This window comes from Tupaia chinensis, unplaced genomic scaffold, assembly GCF_000334495.1.
Source record: "Tupaia chinensis unplaced genomic scaffold, TupChi_1.0 Scaffold145202_1, whole genome shotgun sequence".
Taxonomy (NCBI): domain Eukaryota; kingdom Metazoa; phylum Chordata; class Mammalia; order Scandentia; family Tupaiidae; genus Tupaia; species Tupaia belangeri.
In genome coordinates this window covers 107,291-114,532 of record NW_006205062.1, presented here as the reverse complement: position 1 = coordinate 114,532, position 7,242 = coordinate 107,291, and the positions used below count along the sequence as shown (strand labels likewise).

Sequence of the window (7,242 nt, the reverse complement as noted above, 5' to 3'; positions counted from 1 at the left end):
TTTACTTCTGATTTCACAAATAAACACAGCTGTTTTGTTCTGAAAAGCAGTGAAAGACACCAACTTCTTAAAAAATATGTTTCATGCACCATATTGGATTTATTTTAAATGTACATTTTAATACATTATTTCACTCTGTAACTTAAACAGAAACCAAAATGGAATGACCTGTGGTGCCTAGGTAAAGTAGTAGTGTTCCATAGGGGTTAGCCCTGGGCTTGGGGTTGTTTAGTGTTTTCACCAATCTCCTGGCGTCTGGTGATGGTGAGCTTATTTGCCTCTTTTTTTTTTTGCATTCACCAGATGAAGACAATCTAGAATAACATCTCTTTCAGTTCCTCTCAGGAGATGATGAACTTGAATATGATCTTTTTGTGGAGAAGAGCCCCTGGGGGACCTGGAGCTTGATTTTGACCCAAGAGATCTCAAACATTCTCTTGAACTGGAATGAGATCTTGACTGCGAGCTGGAAGAACTTTTTGAACGGAACCTGGACCTAGACCTTGAACTTGATGGGGAGAATGAGCATGATAAAGATTGTGAAAGTGAAGATCGAGACTTTGAGTGATTTCATATATTAGATTTTCTATTATTACTATTTTCTTTGCTAACATAAAGATTATACTTTGAGAGATCAGCATTATTTTCATCCTCATCCTCTTTTAATTTATATTTAGAAAGATCTTCACCCTCATCCTCTTCTATGTCCTCTGATTCTTTATCTTCAACTTTATTTAATATAGATGCAGGACCAACTGCCTTTCCTCTGTATTTTTTCCTTTTATGTACAAACTCATTATATTCACCATCAGATTATTCTCTTTCTATGCACTCAATATTTTTTCTTTCATTAAAATCACCACCATATCCTGTTCTATCTTCTAATTTAGCATGCTTTGGAGTAGTACATGTTATGCTCTGATCTTCTGGCCCAATTCACATTACTGCAAGTTTTACATTGCCAGTCATTAGCACTGAACAGGCCTCGGCTCTTTTCTGCAAGTGTCTTTCCTATTTCAGTGGCCCCAGCTCTCATCACAGAGCCTCAGTTGTTTTCTCCCTGCCACACCAATTACAGCTGGTTCTTCTAGCAAAGTTTATACTTCCATATTTTTTGTCAGGGCAAATCCAGTCCCAGTCACTGACTCAAAGTCTTGGTTGACATCTTGGACACCACTACCACTAAAACAAACACTTTCAAAAAATAAAGATTTTGCCTTCTCTGTGTATTTTATTATTGGGAATGATTGTTGTGTGAAGACTATTTTATGTAAATTAGCAGCTATAAGAGTTATAACTCTAAAGAAGAAAGCACTGTAGTCAGAGAAAGATCAAGAGTTTTACCCTTCTGTCTCTTCCCTGCGAGGACACAGGGTTCATTACTTTTTCCCTTTTCACCTTTTCTGCTATGAAGACATAGGAAGGAAGGCTTCACAGGACACCTAATATTCATGCCTTAATCTTAGACTTCCCTGCTTCTATAGCTGTGAGTAATGAATTTCTGTTCTTTATAGATTACCCAACCTATGGCATTTTGGTATAGCAGCATGAACTAAGACACCAGAGTTTGCTTTTGCTTATTATTTTAGCTTATGTGTGTTGGCTTAGTGACTTCATTGAACTCATAGAGTGTGGTGTGGGGGTCACTGAAGTCTTGTTTCTGTTATTGTAGTGGCCAACTAGTGATATGATAGAGTTCTTTACCTGAAACCACCCCTTCCTAACAAAACAAAACAAAAAGCAATTTCTTAGTTTTTATAAATGGGCTGTATGTGTATTTGTTGGGTAAACTTTTAACTCCCAACCAGGAAGTATACAATGATATGATAACCTTCACTTCCTGATTAAAAGAAATGTGACAGAGGTTAGAATTTAGTCTCCTCTGATCTTTTTGGCACATATAACTAGCCCTAGATATACACTTGATCTTCTAGATTCCCAGGATTGTGTGGGAGCTTTTCAAAGCCCTTACTCTCTTCATTCCTTAGTCTTTCCTCCCAAGCTCTTCAGTTTGTTTATTTTTTATCCCAACTGTTACCCTACACCCTTAGTATCTGTTATCTTATAAGGTAAGATGTACAGGCTTTGTATCATAGTATTTAAGTACTGTTAATTTTATCTCTTAGTATTTAAGTTCTGGGACAGCCAAAGAGAAGAGTAAACATCATTCATGGACTGCCTCTTCTGAGAAAGGAGTTAGTGTGTTTTTGGTTGTACCCAGTACACTTCTATTATATTAGGTGGAATTCTGACCTTACTATTGTCTTCATTTGGAGTGTAAGTGTGATTTACTGAGAGGTGTATGGGTGCCACGTTTTTAAGGAGTTAACTTGGTAATGACGGAAATGATAGACACTAAGAATCAGAACCATTAACATGCGTGGTTCTCACTTTAAGCATAATTATTACAGACAGAAAATATAAAGAGAGGAAATGAGGTAGACAGCCACCATGTGGATACAGGCCACACTCTGCTTTGATAAAAGTTTTGCCTCCTGCCGTTTTATGATGCCTTTGAATCTTCTAGCCACCAGAATTGTGAGTTTTCTTTATAAATTACCTAGTCGCAGGTATTTCTGTTAGCAATACTAGAACAAAGACAGTGTCTCTCAGAAAGTAGGCATTTCTTAAATGTCTGTCATCTGATATGCAGATGGAAATAAGGTTAAATAAGCCAGTGAGACCTGATTACAGAGGGTTTTGGAAGTTACCAACCCCCTCCCCTAAAGTATTTAAATTAAATGAAATTATTGAGAACAAAATGTCATGACATACAATTAAAGAAGTGGCAAGTGATAAATACAGCAGGAAGACAAGCATTGAGACCAAACAGGAAAAACAGAAACAAAAACCTACTGCTTATTTCATTCCATTATTGGAAAAAAAAATAAAGCCCATTCAGATATCTGATGCATTTTGGAAAAGAGTTGAAAGCATTGAACATGATTCTTGATCTCAAAGAGTTTTAGGACTATAGAAAAGGCTCAGAGAAAACAACTAGGTGATTTCAAGGAGGGTCAAGAGATGCAAGAACACATCTAGAACTTTTAGCATCAACTATTCTGAAATACCTTAAGGGCTTAGGAAAAAAATCAAAATAAAATATTTTTTCAAATATAAAAAGACTAGTCTATACGTCAACAGCCAATTATGAACTTTTAAAAAAGTAATTAATTACAACAGATGTTAGAACAGTGTTATCCTTTTTTTGTGTGTATTATAGGACACATAGGCTTGACAGAGACAAGAGAGACAGAGAAAGAGGAAAAATGTGAAATCAACACCCTAGGCGGGATGGCTGTGCTGCAATCCCTTCTCCTCCACTCTCCTCTTGGGAGTTTGGGTGCATGTGTGCTGATGTGTTTTTCAGGTTGCAGGGTTGGGGAATTTAACTGCAGAGTTGGCCTTTGGGATCTAGTGCTTTAATAACCGTGACACTTGCTGGCACAGAACAGTGTTATCTTCAAGGAGGAGATATGAGAAGCTGTCTGGGATGTTAAATAGAAATGTCTTGATCTGAAAACAACACTGAAATTGCATTGTGATTGTCATTCAAAGAACTCAGTTTCTGTTTCTGCTTCTGTAAGCTATTTATGTAGTTTATTCTTTCTTTTTTTAAAGAATTATTTTATTTAACTTTTATTTTTCTTTATTTACTTATTTTAATTTGACCAGAGAGGGACACAGAGAGAAAGAGAGAGAAAGAGAAAGTGAGAAAGCAAGCTGCCAGGTCCAGGTCTCAAACTGTGATCGGCCATGTGGGAGTTCAACGCCCTTAACCACCATGCCACCTGCCAGCCCTGTCTTTTTTTTTTCTTTAGAGATTTTTACTATAGGGTGCATGTCCTCGCTGGAGAGACAGAGATAGAGATAGAACGTGAGAAACCAACCCCCAGGGATGGCCACGCAGCAATCCTTTGTCATCCATTCTCCTCTTGAGGTCTTGGTAACCCCCACACACGTACCCAGTGTGAGCTTTAAGTCACTGAGTCTGAGACTCAAACCACAGTCGACCATATGAGAGTCCAGCAATGTAACCCTTATGCCATCTGCTAGTTCCTGTTTATGTATTTCTTTATCTTTCTGAAAGCAACCAAAAGATACTGAGAAAGGACAACTGATATCAGGACTTAGTCAAGCTGTACTTGGAGTGGAAACAAACTGTTGGCCTTTATGTTCACAGTGATACAGACTTCCACAGACCCAGTCAAGCATGTTTGTAATAATTAAATCGTGTTTTCACAATAATCTTGAGCACTGTTTAATGAAGAGATCTGTTTAATGAAGAATGGCCACGAAAAGGAATCCATAGTTTTTCATCACGCTAAAATTATGTGGATGATAAACACAATCTGACACTGCAAAAAAGGTTAGACAACCCTTCAGAGGGAGGATCCCCAACAGTTAGATGTTTCATCTCATGTAACTTTTAGAACAAAATTCAGTAAGTACAAGATCTTATCAAACATTAGTTTCCCTTTTATATAATAAAATGTGTTTTATTGTATTTATTTTCTGTTTTATTGTATTTATTTATTTCTGTTTTGGAGTTTCTCACTGCCTTTCTTGAATAAATTTGAGTGACTTAAAGCCTGAATGCCTCTATTCATAATTAGGAAGAGAAGAGCGGAGCATGTTTTACAATTGTTAACCAGCTCAGAACCTACCCAGGAAAGCTGGGATGTGGGTGATTTTCCCAGTGAGTTTGAGCTGAGGAAGGTCCAGCAGCACGTCTATACAGCACTCATATGGCTTCTCCCTGTCCTTGAACAAGAATAACAGGAAAAGGAAGGAAAGGCTGTAGGATGTGAGGGATTAAAAACCAGCCCTGACTCCAAAAGCTGCCTCATTGAAAGCAAAAGATAGAAAGACTGCAAAGTGGGAGGTTCAAGAAATAGGTTGTCCAAAATTTTTAAGATTTCTCAAGAGGGATGCTCTAAGGAAAATGGATGGACTTACACACAAGTCACAAGTCACTTAACGTCTCTGTATTCCTTTGTCTAGAAGGTAGTAATAGGTATATCTACCTTCTGAGAAAATAAAAAGACATTTGTAAATTGATACAAAAAATACCGTATTATTTTGAAAACTGTCACTAGGGGGCAGGCAATTTGCTGGGAAACAGTGAGTGTGCTGGGAATGTAAAGGAACAAATCAATTTCTTTTAACTCCAGTGGAAGATGATATAGAGGTAAGAACAAGAAGAGAATGATTCTTAGTTTCAGCTTATTTCAATTGATCATGGGGACTATTTCCTCCACGGTGACAAGCAGCCTATAGAAGTCAAGCCTTTTTAATTTAGATGAAATTTTTGGAATCTGTTAAAGTTTGGATTTAGAATAGCTAGATGGAACCAATCAAGGTGGGGAATTTGGGAACTGTCCTGGTGTAAGAGGCAAAGAGAGGAAACCAATATCTCAAAATATCACTAGTGCCAGTGTGTAATGTTGTTAAAAATTCCTTCTTTCCTATTGGTAAAGGGGGAGGCAGGTACAGGATCCTATAAATTACACTACTATCCTGGGAAGAGGGGAGAGCATATATCCATATTTGCTGATATCCACATGAAAGAAATATATGTAAGGATACACAGAACACTCCAAGAAAGGATACCTTTTAAAGGGGGAGGGAAGGCACTTAAGAGCCTGGAACATGGACAGGAGGAAGATTCATCCTTAATCACTTTATATGTTTCATTCCTGAACCTTGTAAATGTATTACTCTTCTCAAAACTTGGATCAGCAGATGGCATAATGGTTATGTCGCTGGACTCCTCCAAGTCCCAGACCTGGCAGCTTAAAATTCATACACGGCACATGTGCTTGTGTGCCCAAAATCCCAAGAGGAGAATGGAGGAGAAGGGACTGTGGCGTGGTCATCTTCCCCAGGGGATGACTTTTTGCTTTCTGTCTCTCTAATGAGTGCACACATCCTTTAGCAAAATCTCTCTTAAAAAGAAAAAAAAAAGAAAACTAACATGAAAAAATTTTATTCTTCATTGAAGTCATCAGGTCCAGGCAACCCTCTATTGAATCCCAGTTATGAATTCCTGGTAGAGGTAGAATCAGTCTGAGATGCAGACTAGGTTTAGAGACCTATGAGTTTAGTGAACATTGAAGGTGAAAAAGGCTCTTTTTTTTAAAAAAAAAAAAAAAAAAAAGGTTTTTGTTATAAGGCATGTGCACTCGCCAGAAAGACAGAGAGAGACAGAGAGATAGAAAGCAAGAACTCACCCCCAGCGGGGATGGCCATGCTGCAATACCTTCTCCTCCATTTTCCTCTCGGGATCTTGGGCATGCACACACATGTGCCTGGCGTGAGTTTAAGCCACCAGGTCTGGGACTCAAACCACAGTTGGCTACATGGGAGTTCAGTGACATAGCCATTACGCTAACTGCTGGTCCCGAAAAAGGCTCTTAAAGTCAGGGCTCAGTGTAACCAAGGAGGGCACAGACTGTGGGTCTGCACACCTGAAAAGGACATACACACACGGCCACAAACCTGCTAACTGTTTATAGCAAGGATGAGGAGACCCATTCTACAGGTGTGTTGCTTAAAGTCAGCTACATAATGTAGGTCACACAGGCCTCCCCAAAGTGAGATAACAAAAGAACAAAACGGATGCAAAGGCTTTACCCTCTTCTGAAACGTGATGGTTCTCATTCTGTCACTTACTAGCTGTGGGGTTTCAGATAGTAACATTACTCTGAACCCACTTTCTGATACGTAAAGTTTGGATGATCCAAGTCACAAGATTGTCACTAACAATACAGACAATGTCTGGAAAGCCACTGAAATGGTATTGAATATGTAGTGTTTGGTACCACTTTTAACACTGATTACTTAAAAACTGGGGGAAAAGATTAATTTAATTTTAATGAGATGAAATACTGCCTTGTACCTGTAGTTATTGTCATATGTTAGATTAGTCACTTGTGACAAAATTCCCACAAATACCCCAAATAATGTCAATTGTATTTGTTTATCAAGAAGCTTAGGTGGGGCCAGCAGATGGTGTAATGGTTACATCACTGGACTTCCACATAGTCAACCATGGTTCAATTTCTTGACTCAATGACTTAAAACTCATGGCGGGAACATGTGTGTGAGTGCCCAAAATCCGGAGGAGAATGGAAGAGAGGAGATTGTCACGTGGCCATCCCCCCCCACCACCCCGGGGGGGAATGGTTACTCACTTGCTGTTTCTCTGTCTCTCCAGCAAATACACGCACCCTATAGGAA

The 7,242-nt window shown here is 38.7% G+C and overlaps 1 pseudogene; it reads right to left on the bottom strand.

The window, feature by feature from the left end:
- Window positions 1–206: 206 nt before the first annotated feature.
- Window positions 207–6,663, bottom strand: LOC102498493 (zinc finger Ran-binding domain-containing protein 2 pseudogene; annotated as a pseudogene).
- Between the last annotated feature and the right edge of the window lie 579 nt (window positions 6,664–7,242).